Source organism: Protopterus annectens, chromosome 7.part0 (assembly GCF_019279795.1).
Source record: "Protopterus annectens isolate FY-2018-M chromosome 7.part0, PAN1.0, whole genome shotgun sequence".
NCBI lineage: Eukaryota > Metazoa > Chordata > Ceratodontiformes > Protopteridae > Protopterus > Protopterus annectens.
The window spans coordinates 1,101,698,356-1,101,721,311 of record NC_056739.1 but is presented as its reverse complement, the minus strand read 5'-3'; positions in this window follow the sequence as shown (position 1 = coordinate 1,101,721,311).

The window sequence follows — 22,956 nt, the reverse complement described above, 5'->3', positions numbered from 1 at the left end:
GCAATATGCCATCTGCATTTCCTTTGTATTCACATCTTATTTTTCCTTGAATGTATATTAATATGAATCTGGAAGGTAAGTAGAAAAACCTTATGTTTATGCTTTATCTGAAATATGTATCTCGATGAACGTATTGAGAAGCTAGGACTTGCATTTGCATTGTATTATCTTTTCCTTGCAAGTTGTGGTACTTTTGGAAAATCTGTTCATCTATCTAATTTCCATATCTGCAGTGATTACCAGAATATGGAGCTATACCTGCTACTTTGGCCTTCTCTGAAAAGGGCTGGCTGGTTAATGGGATCTTACCCTGCTATGCCTTTCAAATAACTTCAGATGCAAGTAAAAAAAAAAAAATTCTCTGTAAGATGAGTGAAAATAACTTCATCAAACTCCCTTTTACCTAACTAGCAACGTGCAACAACAATAAGGGAAATAGGAATCATTAAACTAGATGAAACAGAGACATTTTTTTCTGAGAGGAAGGTTCCCAAGTCCCCCCCTTCTAAATAATTTAATAATCTGTGAAATCACTGCATATCCAAAATCAGAAAACTTAACATTTGCAGTGATCTCTGATGTTTGACCATCTTTCAGTCAAACAGTATTAATACTGCAATTCATTACGAAAGCATCACACAAGTAACTTTACTGCCATCAAATGCTGTCATTTGAAATGGCTCCCAAATAAGTAATATGCTGAAAATGTAGAACAAAAGTGTGAAGAGATTTCCATATGATTTTTTTCCATTATCTCTCATGGGAAATGGGAAATTAAAAGGAATTACAGGTCTTCAAAAATTAAAATTCAGAAATTTGAATTGAAGTATATTTATTTTATTTATTTTATTTTATTTTATTTTACATTTGTTTACCGGGAAAGCATAGCTGGGCATGTGCCCTTTTTCAGTGGAGGCCCGGGCAGAAAAGCTACAAGTAATACAATGGCAAATACACAAATCAACAATTCAGACAAGTATCCGTTGGCATATACATTGGCATATACACAAATCAGCAATTCAGACAAGTATTAAATATGAATTATATCAACAAGACTTTCTATTGTGATTACAGTAGTAATAAAGCTGCACAAGTAGCATTTGCAATACATACTTACATACAGAGAATTTGTTAATTTTTGTTGTCATGGAGGTACAATATTTAATGGTAATTTAGAAAAAGACCATATTTAGTTATACAGAGGGTATAGAAAGTGAGTTAGTGTTTAGGGTGAGGTTTATCCTGGGAGAATGCAGGGGCAGAGCCAGGAGTTTGCTAGGTGATTTTACAGGAATGATTTGAATTGTTTTGATGAGGAAATGGAAACAAGAGTAGTACAACATTCAACATTATTTGAGGTGCACAAAAGTTAAACAACAAGAAATGAAGGACATGCCTTAATTTACATTTTTTTATTATTTTCTATAGCACCTGCAATAAATGCTCTTAACTTGTTTATCCCTTAATATCTCTAGATATTTTCTACAGTCTATGTAAGAGATCCCATTTTGAACGACTATGTCCTGAAAGGTGATGTTATGACTCATTGTGAAGTCACCATTCAGAAAGAATTTCAGAAAGACAGATTAATAGCTCATGAAGTCATGAAATACTGGTATTAAAACTGTGAAAACATTATTTTAGTCATTTGTAGCAATCATAAAGACATTTATAGGTTCATAGGAAAGTATAAGGTTATACGCCATTTGGGGCCATTTTAAGCTTTGCCAATTTCCCTTTTGGTGTCTGAATTAAACTATCCTGTTTGGTGTTAGATTGGCCTTACCCATCCCATGGTTGATTCCTATTTATTGTCACTAGTGAGAATAACTAGGATCATACTACAGGTAATTTGAGGAGACCTTCTTCTTCTATTTTATTCTTTCAGCTGCTCCCATTAGGGGTTGCTACAGTGGATCATCTGTTTCCATTTCTTCCTGTCCTCTGCATCTTGCTATGTCACACCAACCACCTGCATGTCCTCTATCACCACATCCATAAACCTTATCTTAGGCCTTCCTCTGTTCCTCTTACCTGACAGCTCCATCCTTAGAATCCTTCTTCCAACATACCCAGCATCCTGCCTCAGCACATGTCCAAACCAATGCAATCTCACCTCTCTGGCTTTGTCTGCAAACTGTCTAATCTGAGTTAACCCTCTAATATACTCATTTCAAATCCTGTCCATCCTCATCTCACCTAATCCAAATCTGAACATCTTTAACTCTGCCACCTTCAGCTCTGACTCCTGTCTTTTCATCAGTGCCACCGTCTCCAACCCATATAACATAGCTGGTCTCACTACCATCTTGTAAACCTGCCCTTTCACTCATCTGTCACAAATCACTCCTGGCAGTCTTCTCCACCCACTCCACCCTGCCTGTAGTCTTCTTCCCCTCTCTTCCACACTCACCATTACCCTGAACTGTTGATCCCAAGTATTTATACTCATCCATGTTCGCCAACTCTAATCCCTGCATCCTCACAATTCCTCTGTCCCCCCTCTCATTCACACTCATATATTCTGTCTTAGTCCTGCTGACCTTCATTCCTCTCAACTCTAGAGCATATCTCCACCTCTCCAAGGTCTCCTCTACCTGTTCCCTACTCTCACTACAAATCACAATGTTATCCACAAACTTCATAGTCCACGGGGACTACTGTCTGATCTCATCTGTCAACCTGTCTATCACCATTGCAAATAAGAAAGGGCTCAGAGCTGATCCTTGATGTAATCCCACATCCACCTTGAACATATCCGTCACTCCTACCGTAGACCTCAACACTGTCACACTGCCCTCGTACGTATCTTGTACCACTCTTACATACTTCTCTGCCACTCCCGACATCCTCATGCAATACCACAACTCCTCTCTATTTTTTTTTTTTAGTTAATTTGAGGAGATCTATTCACAGCATAAAACATTTTGGAGCTGCCTCTATCAATAAGAAGTACAGGGAGTTGTCCTGGGGAAAATTATCTATTATCCATCCATTGATCTAAGTTGTGCTTGAATATGGACAGAAATGAGCTTTGTTTATTTGGATGGGGAGTCTATTACACATCAGTGATACCACCTGCAAGATAAACCTGTCCCTCCATACCATTCTGTTGATGTTGCAGAAGAGGTTTAGATCACTAGATAGAGTACTTCTGATGCCATTTGACTTACTGATGTGAATTATTAGGTCCATCAGTAAAGCATCAGTGGATGCCTTGAATGCCAGACACAGGCCACTTTTTAGTAGTCTGAAGGATACTAAGTATAGCTACAGGGCTTGATTTGGCCCATGTAGGACATATTATTTAGGTTCTGTATCCTTTTTGTAAGCTATCTCTTTGGGTGTTCAAGTTATTACCATGTTTAGATGTATGGTTGTTTGGAATAGTAAGGTTTATTGGACATTGGATGATATAGTCCTTTAATTATTAAAATGTAATAATTAGTCGTCTGTTTTTTTTTTTTCATGAGTACCTCTAGAATAGACTCTCACTGCAAATGAAACAGTCTGATACATTATCTTCCAACAAACAGGATTGAATTGGTATTGACAATTTAACCCCTGGATTAGTTCTGTCTGAGGGTGGGTACTAGCTATGTATAAATGGCTGTAGCACTCAATTTACTTGTATCTCCTATGATAGACAGTAATCTGTCAGGTCACTAGGCATAAAGTGAACTGGCATGCAAGGAGTGTGTGTGTGTGTGTGTGTGTGTGTGTGTGTGTGTGTGTGTGTGTGTGTGTGTGTGTGTGTGTGTGTGTGTGTGTGTGAGTGTGTGTGTGCGTGTGTGTGTGCATGTGTATGTGTGTGTTTGGAGGGTGTATGTCTCCTCAGTTGGAGTTCCAAAAGGAAATTATGTAAAGGCACATATCTAGTACAAAAATATCAATATGTTGATTATATCATTCAATGCTGACTACATCATTTTAACAAATCCAAAACAAACGATGCAGGAGAGATTAAACCACTGGTGTGTAAAAACACTACGATAAATAAAATTCAAAACACAACCAGCAGTCACAGCAGGGATGAATTCAGACAACAAATTTAATACAACTGAGACAGAGTAACACAGATGAGCGCTTTCGCATATAGCTCATTCAGATCTAACTCACAATTTGAAACAGATAATACTTATAGCAAGTCATTCAACAATGTATCCAATCACATTCAATCCATCATCAGGTTGCTAGTTGTTATTAACAAACCACATAATCACTAGCGCTCCTCAAAAAACATTGCACAAAAAACACATTAAGCATATAATTAAAATGCAAAGCTAATAAAAATATTATTAAAATATATCTTAAAATAGACACAATTAATTAATAAAGATATATGTATATGTCTATAACTAAAAACGTATTTATACATATGTTCATATATGATCAATAGCTGTATGCAAATTAGTGATGTATGTAAATGCACCTATTATAATAACCTTAGCTCCCTCATGGGCTATTATTTCTTATTCAAAGGTCTAGCTCTCAGTGCAGGTTGTATCGAGATGTGTTCATTTAGATCAGGTGAGCAATGTGCCCCTAGTCTAAGAATCCATCTCATCTCAGCTTGGTATGTCTTATTGGTCAAATCACCCATTCTAATGTCTTTACCTATATTTTCTAGCACTAGGAATTTAAATTCATGTCCATCACCAAAAGTATGCATGTGTTTGGCTATTGCACTATAAGTCATACCTCTTCGTGCACAATACAGATGGCCACGTATTCTCTCCCTCAAGCATCTATTAGTCTTGCCAACATAACAACTTTGGCATGATGTACAATGTGCTAGGTATACTAGATCCCTAGTATTACAATCTGCTTCCAGAAAATTTCTAAATAATTTATTATTAAGTGGATGTCTAAACATGCATGACTCATCTATAAAGTTGCAATAAGAACAATTGTTACATTTAGTAGTATGTTGTTCTGCATTGGTAACTTGCTTGTCCTTGGCAAATTTTGACGTATAGACTTTTTATTTCTATAACCAAATCTAGGTCTCTCACCCACAATAGATGAGATCTCTTTGTTAGTTCCTAGAATGGACCAGTGCTTAGATATAATCTCCCTTATATTTCTCTCATCACTGGAAAATGTAAGGCTAAAAAATGGAGCAATACTTTTCTATCAACTGCAGCTAGTGTTGTAGTGTATTGAGTGAAGTATGGTTTGCCCGTTGTTTGTCTACACTCTCTAACCATTTGTTGTGTATTATTTACTTCATCAGTGTGGTAGCCTCTGGATCTAAAATCAGTGCATAACTGGTCTAACCCTGCTTCAAACTCTTGATCATTGTTATGCAAACGACTAATCCGCAAATTTTGCCCTTTTAGTACTTTGCAGAACACATGGCCTGGATGCATATGTAGGCCAATAACATTCCTTCCTGTAAAGTCTAGTGTCCATGGTATTGTTTGCTCTCTTAACCAATAAAATGTCTAAAAATTCAATAGAAACGTCTGAGTGTTTGAATGAAAAATTCAAAAATGAGTGCTTGCATTCAGTGTGTCAGTAAACTGATATAGCTGTAATAGATCTCCTCTCCATAACAGAAAAAGGTCATCTACAAAGTGTCTGTAAAAAGATTCATAAGACAGATAATATTCAGAGACATACATAACACTTTCTTCCCATCTTGACATAACTAAATTAGCGTAGCTATAGGCACACAAACTGCCCATAGCTACGCCAGATGTTTGTAGATAGTATTGTCCATCAAAGGTGAAAACATTATTTTTCAATAACATCTCCATCAGAAAACATAAAAAATTCACGTCTAACATCATATATGTTCCTACTCACTAAGACCTCTCTAATCATCTGTACCCCTTCATAATTAGGTATACTAGTGAACAAAGAAGTTACGTCCATGGTGACAAAAATTCTAACTCTCTGCCACTATTCTCATTTACAAATGTAAATAAATCTTGCAAGAAATGTTTCGTATCTATCAGAACCGATTTGCAGGTGGACAAAATAGGTTTAAACTGTTTATCAAGGTATAAAGAAATAGGGCCAGTGAGCCATCCACTCCCTGCCACAATGGGTCTAAAGGGAGGGCACTCCTGGCTGCTGGTTGTGGTTTGAATTTTATTTATCATTTTAACAAAAGTGAAAAAGGCAAAGCAGATATAATACCCCAGAGACTGCAATGGGAAACATGCAATCAAAACTATCAAACTAAACTTAAAACACAGGTCCCTCCCTCCCTAGAAAATACAACTCAAGCATACAAAATCCTGAAATCTGAAATCCAGACACAAAACAAAAACACAAACTAATATAATGTAAAATGTACAAATAAATCAGGTAGTCTCTAAACCGTAAACTAATCAAAGATACAAGAATTCAAAATAGACAATATCAAACAATTAATCAAATGTAAATAAAAATAAATAATTAAAGCAATAATAAAAACTGAGAAAATAATGTTTAAAAATCTGCTTGCCAGAAAACAAGAACTATTCCTGGGATTCAGAGAGATTCTAGATGAACCAGTTAACTACTTAAACAAACTCTTTCTGATACTCTTAACAGTCTCACCCCTAAACCCCATTCCTCCTTTTAACATACAACCTGTACCCACTTCTCTAGTACGCAAACTGCTTTCAAAATTAAAGCCTTGGTCCCCCTCTTCTGACAGCCTCCTAGAAGAATACCTAAAACTTACAGCAGACTCTATAGCTCTCCCTATTAGCATTCTCATTAATCGATCTATCTCAGAGTCCTACGTCCCACAACTCTGGAAAAACTCTATTATTACTCCTCTACACAACGGTGCTGACTCCAGAGATTTGTCTAACTACTCGCCCATCTCTATACTTTTCAACACTCTCTAAAATCCTAGAAAAGTGTATCCATTCACAACTACTAAAACATCTTACAGACAATAACTTACTTGCACCCACCCAACATGGTTTTTTGTCCTGCACACAGCACAATTACAGCCTTACTTTCATTTACCAACACTGTAAACAAAGCTCTTGATGCTGGCCTACTTACATCAGTTATACTACTCGACCTATCAAAAGCTTTTGATACAGTATCCCACACTAAACTACTTCTACAACTTGAGACCATAAACTGCTCCCCATACACTTTAACTTGGTTCTACAGCTATCTTAATAACAGAAAACAATCTGTCAGGTGGTAAAGCAAGCAATCCAAATATATAATCAACAACACTGGTGTCCCCCAAGGGTCTATTCTTGGGCCCTTGCTTTTTAATATATTCATTAATAATCTCCATAAAGCATTCCTGCTTAGTACACTTACACAATACGCAAATGACTTGACAATAATCACATCTGCTAACAACAACTCTGATCTCCTAAAGTTAACTCAAAATGCATTCACTGCCATTGAATCCTGGCTTACCAGAGCCCAATTGCTACTGAATCCCAAAAAATCAAAATGTTTACTCTTCTCATCCAAACCCCTTCTAGACTTTAACATTTTCTCACAAAGCAATACAGAAATTGAAACTGTAAAGAACACTAAACTACTTGGCATCACTATTGATGACAAACTTGCATTTGAAAATCACATACTCAGCACAATAAAAAAGACCCATTGCCATCAAATTAAAACTAGCAAATAGTCTACATCTCCCTTATCTCCTGTATGGTAGCCCCTTCTTCAGTAACCTACACACATCTCTCTTGAACAAATTATAGTCATGCTACTATAAAATAGCCAACTCGCCCACATCACTGCCTGGCCATAAAAACTATAAACTGTCTTGATTTCCCTCACTACCTACATTATACCCAGCTTACTCTTACCCACAAGTTGCTATATAACCCTAATTACTACCCATCCCTTCAAACAATAATACAAACTTACACCCCAACTTGTAACCTTAGGTCTTCCAACAAACAACTCCTAACTGTAACCAAACCCAACAAAGGAAGTGGACAACACCTTTATTCCCATGCAGTTGCTAAACTATGGAATGCCCTCCCCTCACTCTATCACTCAACTAGACTCAATAAAAACAATCAAAACAGCACTGAAAGAACTATGCCTCAATAACCAAGTCTGTTCCTATACTATCATGAGTAAACCACCTTAATTATCTTTTTGCTACTTACCCCAACAATTCCTTTTATTACCTCTGATTACTCAATCTTTTTTCTTTTCTTTAAGCTTCCTTTCCCCTCTATTACTATATACATTAACTTATACTATCCATAAAGTATTTCATGGAATGTCCAAACATAATTACCTAAACCAAAGCATATTGACTGAAAAGCTTTTACTTGGTGCATGTCAACTTTATTTCTATGTTATCCTTTTTTAACTCTGCTACAATTTGCAATGTTGTTGTGTCTTTCGGCTTTTCCTGGTTAGGGGTCGCCACAGCAAAACTCCATTCCGCTAATGATTGGCAGTAGATTTTTACGTGCCGAGTTGCCAGCCCTAACGCACAACCTTCAATGAAGGTATGCCCAATCACACATGTCTCCACACAGAAGACGCTTTAGCTGAGAATCGAGCAGGACAACGTCTTACTGTGAGGTGACAACACTACCACAGCACCACCACCGCAGTACAATTTGCAATGTGTAATCTGAAATTTAAAAAATGACTGTAATTGCTGGAGCTTTCTTTGTAAAACTGCTACAATCAGTAATGAGTAATCTGAAATTTATAAATGTCTGCAATTGTTGGAGCTTTCCTCCCCAGGCCTTCAATGAAAATAGAACTTTTTGGCCCAGTGGACTGTCCCGGTCAACAAATGTCAATAAATAAATAAATAATGTTCACCTCCAGAGCTAATTGGTTAACATAGGTCCATCAATTATTGTCACACAGTGAACCTCTGATGTCAAACCTGACCACTACCAGCCCCACACACTAAGGTAGCATAGGTATCTTCAACATGCATGCACACACAAACATATTCACGAAAGCACATGCACACACTCCCAGACATAGACACGCACACATACACACACACACACGCAGACACACACACACACACACACACACACACACACACACACACACACACACACACACACACACACACATACCACTCACTCACACATCTGTACAAAGGCTCCACCTCACACACAGGCACACAGAAGCAGCTTCACTAGGCAACACTCAAAAGGCAGCTGCCCAGACACACACACATATATACACACACACAAACATATGCATGAAAACATATGTACATACTCTCAGACTCACACACACGCACACACACACACACACACACACACACACACACACACACACACACACACACACACACACACACACACACACACACACGGACAGGTCCTTGAGCTTCTTGATACCTACCTATTGTCCAGGTACAAGCTGAAACCAGTCCATATTAACGAATGGGTGAACATCAAAAGATGATGCATCACACTAACCCTGTGTGATTCCCAGTGAATGAGTTTAAAAATCACATTAAAATCAAAAATACACTATTTCCAATTGCAGATAATAATAAGGTTACTGACAGTGAGATCCTGTAAGTAGCCCAGCATGCTTCTTCTTTAGATCTCTTGCATAGTACAGATACCCTGCACTGCATACTGTGCAAGTCATCCTAAAGGCCAGGGTAGAAAATGTGTAATTATTCAATGAAGCTTAATTAGTACTCTGTAGCATATGATTCACACTCATTAGGCAAAGAATTGAGTGTGCTTGGAGTAAATCAAGCATTATCAATAGAAAGAAGTTCTGCTACAGTCAATAACTCTATTAAATATGTAAAACAAAAGCACAACACATCTTAAAGCATCATTCTGTAAGTGAATAGAACAAATAACATTTAATGCAAAGTACACAACATGGCCAAATCAAGCCTTCCCTGGCATACATAAACACTAACTTCTGGAAACAGAGCACTTCAAAGAAAACAAATACAGAAACATATGATCCACACACAAATAAAATCAGTAAGTAAAACTTTTGAAGAAAAGACCAGTAACCAAAAAAGGAAAGCAAAACAGGTTCTTCCCACTCCAGAAATGTAATTTGATTCAGTGTTATCTCTCTTCTAAAGCCCAGAATTCAACTCAAATGTTCATAGGGTCATAGGTGTATACTAGGCTAATGGCCCTGGAGCCTTTCCTTTTTTGGCCAGATCAAGGTAGGCTGTATGGACCACCTTGCCTCCATCCACAGCTCTGGTGACTGACTCAAAGAAGTCAATCAGGTTGAGCAAGCATGATCTACCCTTCACAAAACCAAACTGTGTGGGATCCAGAGTTTGGAGATTCCCTATATCCATGTTTATTAGGTCCATGATGATGCATTCACTAGCTTTGCATATCAGACTTGTCAGGCTAATGGGGCGATAGTTCCCAGGGTCTGTAGTCGGTCCTCCTTTGTGGAGAGGGATGAATATGAGTGCACCATTCTGTAGGGACAAAGCCTGAGGTGATGCTGTGATTGAACAGGGCACACAAGTGAGGTGCCAGTTCACCCTGTAGTTCATGTAGAACACAGCCAGGGATATTGTCAGGTCCCATAGAAGCTGTATTCTTGGCCTTGGACAGTGCTGTTTTAACCTGTGCAGCAGTAATACTGGGTGCCTGGCAATCTACTGGTATTGTAATTAGTCCTTTAGTGGGGGAGAGAGGGGTAAAGCTGGCACTGAATCTGTCGGCCAGTATATTGGCAATATCTGTTGGCTCAGTATAGGAGGTACCATTGTGCAGTAGCTCAGAGCAAATCTGGGTATTGCCGTGAAGATTCTTTACATAACTATAGAAGGCCCTGTGGTTGTCTTTACTATCTGCTGCAATTCTGTTTTCATAGCTAGCTTTAGAGGATTTGATGAAGGATCTCAACTTTTTGTTGAGGCTGATAACAGACTTTTTCCAGTCTTGGAGCTTCACCTTATTCTGCAAAAGTTTCCTCCTTCTGTTGTAGAGTTTGTTTATGGCAGGGGACCACTAGATTGGCTTCCTTTTTTTGGAGGAGAGTGTCTTGGTTCTACTTGGTATGGAGAGATCCATGCATCTGTGTACGCGTTCGTACAATGCATTGGTGTATGATTCGGTGGTCATGCAACTATTCTCCATTTGGATGGGTGCCGTGAAGTTAACCACCTCTGTTTTTAGTAGCCCAAAGTTAGATTTGGAGAAGTTTTTCATGGTGGTTACCTTTGTGAGAGAGGTGGGAGGGGTGTGGATTTCTAAGGTGATTAGTTTGTGGTCGGATCTAACCAGGGAAGAGTTGACTATTGGTGTAGAACAATGTTCGCCCATGTTAGTAATGACCAGGTCAAGGATGTTGCTATGTCTAGAGGGGGTAAGAATGAGCTGGTCCTGGGCATTGGACTTAATGAATTCCAGGAAACGTTGGGCAATTGTTTTGGCACATGAATAGTTTTCCCAGTTAATGAAGGGGTAGTTGAAGTTGCCCAGTATGAGAGTGTTAGGTCGGACCCTAATATTCTCCAGGGTGCTTAGGAACATGGAGTGTGAGTCCTGGGACATGGTTAGGGACCTATAGCAGATGACGACCTGAATCGCTGTCTTACCCAATGTTAGCTGCATCTGAAGTATCTCTGATGCGTTATGTTGGGCTACCAGTCTGGAGGTATGTGCATCCTTTATGAATATGGAAACACCACTTTGGAGCTTCGGTCCAAGCTCTGGGGACGAAATTTGTGGAATGAATTATAGCCTAGTAGTGCAGGGGTGGTTTCTGCTGCCTGGAACTAGGTCTCTGTTACAGCACAAATGTCGATGTTCTCCATTTTAAGGAGTGCTTCGAGCGAGTCCATTTTGAGATTTAGACTTCTAGCATTGAGCAGCATGACACTCAGATTGCATTTGTTTGTAGCTGTTACAGTGGTAATTTGGTCTTTGGAACACCGCCTAAAAAAGGCACTATAGGGGTGGCAAGAGCCTTGGCCAGTATCCGGAAGCCCAGAGCTGACAGATGCAGGCTATCTCTGGAAAAGCATTGAGGTGTGTCAATCATGTCATCCCAGGCAGACAGATACTGGATCCCCTTAGAATGACACCAGAAACTTGGTCAATTGTTGAAATCAATAAATTTCTGCTTGTACTGTGGTATCATTCTGAGTGATGGCAGGAGGCTGCTCAGGGCTAGGGTCATACCCACCTGGGATACATAATCCGAGAGCTCCTCCATGTCTCTTTTCATGTAGTCCAGGGAGGTACATCTCAGGTTATTCACACCCACATGTACAATGACAAAATCATATTTGTACCTGTTGTTGAGGGACCTGAATGCGTGCGTTATGTGGTGGATCGTGACACCTGACAGGCAGTTGATTGTTACTTTCTCCTTATTCAACCTAGTGAGTGGGACATCAGTGTGCCTCACTATTGAGTCACCTATGACTAGTGTGTTGGGCATGTTGTTTTGCCTTAGGGGCTTTGGTTGAGTGGTACACTGTTTAGGAGAGTTATGTGTCTCATGATTAGTGTTGTGTTGTGGTGGTCGAGTGCTTTTCTGCCATGGAGGTTTCTGCTGTTTGGGTAAATTTTTATTGAGAGCCTCCGTGAAGGTGGGTGTGTGGTTTGTGTTTTTATATGAAGGCAGCGCTGGGGTGTGTTCTGGAGGGCTATGTGTTCCACGTGGAGTGGTGCCACTGTTGACCTTCTCCTCTTGGCCAGTTGTTCCTGTCTTGGCTGGAGAGTGAGTGGCTTCCAATTTGGATATATAAGTGCATCTCTCGCAAGTCTGAGTGCTGGGAGATAAGAGGAGAGGGTTGTCAGTGTACATGACACAGTTGCTACATTGCCTGAGGATACCCAAGTTCACCAGATTAATAGGAGAAAGCACAGGAAACTGACCTTTAGACATGCCTGGAGGGGTGGGCATTAATAATAAGTACTGGAGCTGTTTTCTGGAGAACATTTAGTGCTGGTAGCACTTTTGTGTGCTAGAAATAACTGCTACAAGATGTCTAGTAAAGTGCTAGACTAATAAGCTAGTAAAAGTGCATGAGAGGAGAGAACTAGCAGATCTATGGGAAAAATTGAAGATCAGACTTTTTGGCACCACTCAGAAGCTTACAAATAGTCCTGGATACAGCAAATCTGTATCTGGACTAGACTACTTACAGGAAAGGTGGGAAACAAGCGCAAACGAGAGCTTTTAAACCAGAAAGTTTAAAGGGATGGAAAATCTGCCCATACAGCTAATAAACTAAATTTCTGGGCCAGAAACCACTCCTCTTGTGGTAGATAGGCTACCTAGTGCTTCTCCCACTGATAAACTAGAAGGCTTCCCTCCAACACAGAAAGGCTTGAGGGACTCAGAAGCTTATAAACAGTCCTGGATACAGCAAATCTGTATCTGGACTAGACTAGTTACAGGAAATGCGGGAAACAAGCGTAAACATGGGGTTTTAAACCAGAAAGGTGAAAGAGATGGAAAAACTTCCCATACGGCCAATAAACTACAATTTCTGGGCCAGAAACCACTCTTCTTGTGGTAGTTAGGTTACCTAGTCTTACCACTCCCACTGATAAGCTATAAGGCTTCCCTCCGACACATAAAGGTTTGGGGGCTCAGGAGCTCACAAACAGTCTTGGATACAACAAATCTGTGTCTGTACTAGACTAGTTAAAGGAAAGCGAATGTATATTAAAATAAAAAAACAGTATATAAAATGTGAAGTTAACCTCAATTTGTTTGTGTCTTTCAGCTTTTCCCGGTTAGGGGTCACCACAGCGGAACTCCGGTCCGCTAATGATTGGTAGTTGATTTTTATGTGCCGAGTTACCAGCCCTGACGCACAACCTTCAACGAAGGTACGCCCATCCACGCATATCTCCATGCAGAAGACGCTCTAGCTGAGAATCGAACCGGACAGCGTCTTACTGTGAGGCGACAACGCTACCGCAGCACCACCGCCGTGGATATTCAGAAAAAAATCCTTAACACAAAAAAGTGACTAAGTAAGCATGTGTAAATACACCTAACAACAGTTTTAAACACACACACACACACACACACACACACACACACTATATATATATATATATATATATATATATATATATATATATATATATATATATATATATATATATATATATATATATATGTCCAACAAGAAGAAGTAAGATTTTGGTTCGAGAAGCATTTATTCAACACACACTGGTATTATTGGTCTTTTACATACATATATATATATATATATATATATATATATATATATATATATATATATATATATATATATAGTGTTTTCCTTAACAGGGATTTAGTTTGATCTAATTAGTAGTGGTATGTGTGGGGGTGGGTACTTGTTTTAAAATCCACTTTTACTGCTCTCTTTGTACTGTTTGCCTTGAATATTTTATTTATTTATTTATTTATTTATTTGCAGTTTGTTTTCCAGGATAGTCCATTGGGCTACAAGGAGCCCATTTTCAATGGAGTCCTGGGGAGAAAAGCTCCAGAGAAATACAAATACATAGTACAGAAAAAGCACAAATCCATAATATACATTTTAATTAAATGTTAAATACATATTTTGTATAGTACAAACCCATATTGCACAATTCAAATAAATGTTACATAATACAGAAATAAAAGATTTTCATTAGGAAAATTACATCAGGTTAATTTTTTTTTGTTTGTTTTTAGGGAATTACAATGAGGTAAGGATGTAGAACTTTAGGAGGTAGCAACAGGCAACAAAGTTTGGAAAGTTAGGAATAATGTGTGGTAGTATTAGGTTGGATGAGAGCAAGAGCATTTCCATTGTGAAGTAAGTTTTATTTATTTATTTATTTGGCATTTGTTAACCAGGTTAGTCTATCTGAGACAAAGGCCCATTTTCAGTGGAGACCTGAGGAGAAAAGCTCCAGGATGTCAAACACAAAAGGATAACACAACAGGCGATATACAGATATCAAGAAACACAGTGCAGCAATACAAGAACAAAAATTACATATGCAGTAATCTGATGAAATAAATGTCATAAAAAAAAACAAAAATGAGGTAAATACAAATAGTACAAGTAAATAGTGATAACAGTGACATATCTTTCCCAAGTAACATATTGTAGTATTGACTAGTGAGCAGATTAGTCATTGATTAACGAGATGTAGACAGGAAGAGAAAAGAGAGAGAGAGAAAACTCCAGATTATGGAGGATTTGGGCAGGAGCAGGCTTTTGTGTTAAGCAAGTAGGTCTTGACTTCAGTTTTGAAACAGCTGGAACTAGTGATGCTACCAATGTGAGGTAGTAGTCTATTCCATGCAAGGGACACTGAGTGTTTATAAAGGCATTTACCAGATGTTTTGTTGGGTTTATAGATGTTAAGAAGGTGCTGGTTGGAACTACGAAGAAACCAAGTTGGGGTAAACAGGATACTAAGGTAGAGAGGAATGGGCAGGCTAGAGGTTTGTAGAGTAGGGAGTGAGTCAGCTGCAGCTGGGAAAGTAGTAAGAGCTGGGGGAATTCCAGCCATTGAAGCTGTTTTAGGGCAAGATAGTGGTGGGATTTATAAGGCTGGTTACAGGCAAGTCTGGCTATATTATTGTAGGATTGTTCGAGTTTGGAGAGGAAGTTAGACTGGAGATGAGTAAGGATAGGGGATATATAGAGGAGACATGAAAGGAGGAAGGCTTGTACAAGGATGGGTTTGGAGTTGTGTGCAAGACATTTTTTTTTTCCTGTAGAGAAGACCCAGTTTCTAGTTAGTTTTTTTGATACAGTGTTGGATATGAATGTTGACTTTGAGTTGGTCATCATTATTGTACCCAGTAGCTTAGTGTGAGGTTTAGCTTTGATGAGGGTGTTATCTAGTTAAGAAATTATAAAGGTGACGTTAAGGTGGTGAACAGTTTTGGGGAAAAATAGTAGAAGCTTAGTTTTTTGGGGGTTGAGTATAATTTGATGCTCTGTGAGCAATTTTAATACGGATGAGAAAGAGTTTTGGGTGACCGAAAGAAGTTTAGAGATGTTATCAGCAGAACAGATGAGAGTAGAGTCATTGGCATATTGTATAAGGGAGGAGGTATTACAGGAGGAGTAAAGCTGATTGGTGAAGGTGTTGAATAGAAGGGAGCCTAGGACTGAGCCTTGAGGGACACCAGTTTGGAAGGGTAGGAAAGGGGAGCAAGCAGATTGCCATCTGACAGACTGAAACCTATTTGATAGATAGATTGAGAACTAGTGAACTTTTAAGTGTATAAAAATAGATATGATTCAGCTAGTAGCTGAATACATTACTGCAAACTACAAAATGGAGGCATGACAGCTCGTATAAAAGCATGCATTATAAGGGTTAGGCATGCCAATGGCCAAATATATAGCCATTGGCATGAAAAATAGAAGAAATATTATAAAATTATACCTTTTTTTGGCCGTTTAAGCATAGGGCAGCGGTGCACCAACAGGATCAGGCCGAAAATAAAAAAAAAATGAGAAAAGTCAATTTTAAAATAATTCTGTGTTTTGCCATTATAGTCAATGGCAAGCATATGTAAGCAATATTAGGGAATAGTGGTTACTAAGGGGAAAGCCTTAGTGTGAATGTAGTTACTAGGAATTAGCAGTCAGTCCTATGCAAATGAGGGGAGTTATACTGAATCACAGGTTGGAGGGGGAAATTTCTAAGTGTCAGACTGCACCTAAGCATGTGGGTGCTCTAACACCATTGTGTAGACAGAAGGAGCAATGAACAAGAAAAGGGGGTGTGTCATGCTTGCTGGAAGCATATTGGAGCCCTGTTGCCAGGTGTCTGCTTAGCAAAGCACAGCTAGGAGAATGGGTGTGTCTGAGGCTGTGTACTCATACTCCATGAACTGAAGAGAGTGTGCACGTGCAGGGGAGGGACAAATCTTGTTGTTTACACTTCCAACAGGCTGGAAGCGGAAGGGTAGAAGGAAAAGGCAAAGGAAGTATCATAACAAGGGAAATGCTATACAAACCAACAATATGGGAGTCTGCAACCCATAATTGGCCAATGAAAGCACTCAAATAATACAGCTGACAGGTGGCTGCAGAGCTGAAGATGAGAAGACATGTAAAATAGAATTAGAGGCAACAGTACAAAATAAAGGTGACCTGATAGAAATCAGTACTATGGGAGTCTTGCAACTCAGAATGGGCCCTGCAAATATAATACAGCTGGCAGGTTTATTTATTTATTTATTTATTTGTTTATTTATTTATTTATTTATTTTTGATAACCAGGAAAGTCCACTGGGCTGAAATGAGTCCATTTTCAGTGGAGGCCCAGGGAGAAACGCTCCAAAAAAAAAAAAAATGTACATAATTAAGAGATTATTTAGAGAGTTAATAACTGCATTTAACAATATACCAGAGTAATAACAGCATTTAACAATATACAATAGAATAATATAGGAGTCAGAAGTTACACACTAACATAGGCAATATATATCAACATTTTGTGGAAGACTCAGGTGCTTGGCAGGTATTCAATAGATCAGACAGATAATGATAATCTGTACTTACACAATTTTTACAGACCATGTGAGGCAGGGTGAGGTACACTGTGCTGTGATTAAGGGTGCGTGCATAACAGGGAGAGTGAAGAAGAGTGTGGGTATCTGAGAGATGAGTCAGGTTAGTAATCAGGTGACTGAAGAATTGGGGATGGTGCAAGGGCATACCCAATTAGAGGAGAGATGTTGGTAGAGTGATTTTTTTTTGAATGACAAGGCATTATTTATAGTCTGTAGAGAAGATGGAAGGGCATTCCAGTGTTCATCTACAGTGAAAGAGTAAAGGTATTGGCCTACAGGTAGTTTAGGTCTCTTAACTTGAATAAGTGATTGACTTTCAGATCTTAACGAATGGTTTGGTTGAGAAAGAGTCAGAAGTGAAGCCAGGGCTGGGCATTTGGAGGAATTATAGTTGAATTTGTGTGCTGTAGCTAGTTGTATGTAAGTAAGGTGTTGTGGGAGTTCTAGCCAGTTCAGGGATTGTAATGAGTGACAGTGGTGGGAGGAGTATTTTGCTTTAGTAACGAATTTAGCAATTTTATTATAGCAGCTCTCCATTTTATTTTTTAATGACGATTGGATGTTTGTCAGAATGGGAGCACCATAGAGAAGAGAAGGTAGGAAAAAAGTCTGGGCAAGTATTTTTCTAGTAGTAGCTGCAGAACTGTAAATATGAAGAGATACAAGTAAAAATTAATTACAAAAAGGGCAACAGCAGAATAATGGCAACCATCCACAAATCACCAGTAATGTGTCTAACACTCGCAGTGGCTAAATCCAAGCCATGAGCAAGTAAGCTGGCATCTGGAATGAATCAGAAACAGTGAATCTGACAGGCAGCAGTAGCATTACAGCACTAGAAAGTATGGAAACACCCCTCAGTCTACGTTTCCCCACAAACTCTGTACCTTCGGAGTAAACCTGGGAATTTAAACTGACAAAATGCTAGGGGCTGCCATTGCTTAGATACATCACCATGTGCTGGAGGCTGACAGTGGTGAGGAGGATAATGCTGCCAATTGCTGTAGACCCAGGAGGAGGAAGAGAGTGCTCAGACCCAGGGTGACCTATCAGGGGCTACATGACCTAGAGATTGTAGAGCATTACAGGGTGGACAGGGATATATGTCAGCAAATTGTGAAGCTGTGCCAGCATCGCCTCACACCCAGAACAGTGGATACTAAGGTATGTGTAGCCTTAAGAATACTAGCTACAGGTACTGTCCAAACACCTACTGGGGATATCATGGGGGTATCACAGGCATCTGCATCCAGAGCAATCCATCAGTTCCTGGATACCATGCTACCACATGATTGTGAGCACATCCACTTCCCTAACACCTGTGAAGAATTCACCAGCAATATGTGTCTCCTCCACCATGTAGCTGAATACCCACAGGTACTGGATGCCATAGACCACACGCACATTCACATCAAAGCACCACCCGGTGAGTGGGACAGGGTCTACATCAACCGCAAGTGCTTGCCTCCCATCAACTGCCAGGTTGTGGTGATGCCCAGAGCATTATCATGCAAGTGTGTGCTGGCAGGCCTGGAAGATATCATGACTCCCACATCTGGAATTCCTCACAGCTGTATCAGGGGTTTCCCAGGAGGTACATCCCAATTGGCCATCTAGTGGGGGATGCTGGCTACGCACTGGAGCTGTGGCTGATGGCACCCATCAGAAATGCACACATCCCCAAACAAGAATGTCATAATGAGGCACATGCACAAACCAGGATCATTATAGAGTATGTGTTTGGGATAATCAAGTCACGGTTCTGCTGCCTTGACATGTCCGGTGGAACCTTGCAGTACTCTCCAGCTACATGTGGACAAATGTTCACAGTATGTGCCATGCTACACAGTATGATCCTGCAGAAAGAGCTGCAGCAGGAACAACACAGGAAGGGGACACACAGCCCACCACCATTGCCAAGGTTACCACAGGCACAGAGGGACTTGGAGGAGGAACTTCCTGGGCCTGCCCCTAGAGGCAGATAGAGGCATGCCCAATATGCCTATGCCTTGTCAAAGAGGCAATGCATAGCACACACACTGACACTGTAGGGACCCAGGGACTGATACCTCTCTCCGACTCGCACATACAGTAGAAGGGATGCCAAACATGACACTACCTGTAGTTTACCATGTATAGGAAGTGTACTGTGTGCATCCCACATAGTCAGCCCTCCAGCACCATCCTCAATACTGCCCCAGGTACAAGGTATGTCACCCTTACTATCAATTACTGAATGGAGTACTATATTCTAATAGTTATATCTATGCTATGGATGCAAGCATGCAAGGGAATCGGTCAGCCAAATGGGATAGCAGCAGATAGATGACAGATATATGGGCCAGCATGAAATCCATACCCAGTACTGGTGTCCCCATACTAGACAGTAGTACTCAGGGTGACAACTCCCACTGCAATACGTGTGGTGGCTCAAATAACTGTGGGTGTCCACAGGTTACACACAAGGATGTCAATGAGCATTCTCATTCCCACCCCCCAGCCTCACCCAGCAGGACAGGTGTAGATGACTGGAAATAAAGGTCAGCAAAGCTCCCAAATGTTGGCAATAGTGAACAGTCCCCCTACAGACCTATACAGACATACCACAACAGGTCTGACAGTTGCAGTATAGTTCTGAAGAGTAAGATGTCTAAAACTGAAATGTATGCCATTACAATCTAATTTGAGTACTCCACTGATATGTCTCCAATCAGCAAGATAGGGTACAATACAATACTAAATGGAAGCAAACAGAGTTATAACTAAAATACCAATGCAGTCAGTGCAAATGTGGAAAGTTGTCAGGTGTGCCCCCACAGCCCCATGTATAAATGGCAGTAACATGTACATTTGTAGAGTAATATCAGTGGAGCACAGATTGCCTGAGCTGTCCCAATCACCATGATAATTGGTGTATGTCCACTATATGCAGGGGTCAGTGTGCCAATCTTATGTGAGTGTTTAATATTTTCTGGAAGTGGTCAGCATGTAGGCCTGGATGTTGTGTTTCAGTGGCCTAGTTACAGTACTGTGTTTGACAGGGCCATTTTCCAACAACTGCAGTGCCAACCAATCTGCTTCTCAGCTACACCTATGTTACTAGTTGTACACACTCACTGTCTAGGTGTCAATATGTGTTACTGTCAGAAAGCTGGACAGGCTATAAACAGGGGTCCATACACAGAAATAGTACTCAGGTGGAAGAACTCTATGCAGTGCCTAGAAAGTAACTATGAACTGCACACACCTTTGGAATTAAATATAGAAGTTAGCATCACATTAGTTTTCTGTGTAATATGGAATACTGGTTGTCTGCACAATCACTGGCAGCCCACATAAACCACAGTTATAAAGTAATGACACACTGCTGATGTCCACATACAAAGCAGGAGAAGGAGAAGGTCCCAGTCATATCTGTGAGTCAGGTGCCATAAGCTTCCATTTCACACATGCACTCAGTTCACCATCCCCCACAGGTATTTAATCAGTCATAGCCTTGCTGTTGGGAATGATGTCAGAATCAGCACATGTCTTTTATGGAATACTCACAGGATGCAGCTTGCTGACATGGCGTCCTATGCAGGTGTATCCCCAGCCATAGGCAACAGCCTGCACACATCCAAACTGATGCATCACTATGAACTAGAAGGATTGCCAGGAACACCTCACCCACTTGCCCATGTCACTCCAGGGAAATCCACTGGCTTGCAGCCTGGTAACGTATGAGTGACAAAATGCAGTGGCCTGCGTCACTCTCATGTGGCCTACAGGTCTCTGGCAAATGCCCATGGCTCACCCATAGTGCCATCATATGCTTCACTCATAGTGCCATCATATGCAATGTCATAAGGTCCTAACTAAAACATAACACATTAAGCAGAAAACAAATGCAAGGCCATCTGACAAATGCCAGCAGCATGCCTCTCCATGTCCTAGTGCAAGAATTGTGAACCAAGACATAAATACTGCTGTGATAAAGGTCAAACTATAGAAATATGCCTGAGATATTGCTACCATACTGTTGGGAAAAGGATAGAATTACAGAAGGGGGCATAAATGCATTGATATCATGGAGTGTGTGAAGTCTGAAACTCACATGTCTTCTCATACTTCCCCCTGACTGCAAACCCATGAATGCATAACTACAAACCTGCTTGTAAACCACAATGTGAAGGGAAATCCACCAGACATATGAGTCCTGCCTTTGGATAACCTGGCCAAATCTGCACAGCTGAGAGGTACGCCCACAGCAGGATATGGCCATTCAGTTAAGTTGAGAAATGCAGAAGAAGGGGATCCCCAGCCAGCTTGGCACCAAGGTGCTGAACCATTTACACAGACCCATCACTCAATTGTTTGTAGCCACCCCTCCACAATGGCTGGATTGTGCCACAATGTCTAGTCTTCACCGATCAATATTGGTCTCTGCTGCATTGCCCTTGTATTTCCCTGGTAAACAACTGAGTAAACAATGATATCTGTCAGTAGTTGATGACACAATACATTACACTGTAAAACAGTACATATGTCCAAAAGTCTATACTAAAACAGAACATGTTACACAAGCTACACACAGTAATAGGAAATGTAGTTACACACAGTATCCCACTATGTTTGGACCAATTGTGTCTCCATATTGGCAACCTATCTACAGATATCCTGAAAAAATAGCTTGCTAGGTGTAGCTGTAGCATACAAAACCATGGATTGGTGTACATCTCTTCCTGGAATGGATTCCCACAAGCAATATAGAAAGTCATACTGGGCATGCTGCCACACTTGGAGAATGGATCTCCACACTCAACATAGAAGGTCATACTGGGCATGCTCATACATTTTGTCTGACACCACAGTGAACCATAGATATCTGATATCTGCAGATGTCTGTGCACACACACACCAAAATGTAAACTGATTGGTCTTCACACACACACACATTGGACAGGAAAACCCACAGCCAGCTGTGTCAGACAGTACCATTATGAAGCCTTTCCCACCCAGTACACATCCCATAGTTCCACTCTACACTATCTGCTGATGTATGTCTCCTTAAATGACCCTTCAGACAAGTCTCAAATTTGTAAGCTCAATAGGGCATGCAGTAAATCCATAACTTGCTAAAGCAAATAAGTAGAGAGGTAGGGCTTTGAATCCTGGTCCTGGCAACTGTGTGTGTGTGAAGGAATTGGTGTTTTACTCCATCCCCACCCAGTACATATCCCATTACCTAATATCAGAACATGTGCTGCAGTCAGTCACTGTACAAATTCCTTTTGTTAGCCCTCAGCCCTATAGACTCTGTTGCGCTTCTGATAACTGGGTAACAGTAAGTACCAATAACTATTTATGTAGCGATCCTAATCACAGTCTTGTCAAACAGAAAGATGTCTGTTTGTGTGTGTGTTCATAGGTGAATGATTTTGAGGCCATTCCCACTGACTCCTTTTTACATTGCCCTCTATCACTGCTGCTGATGTCACACACTGTTAA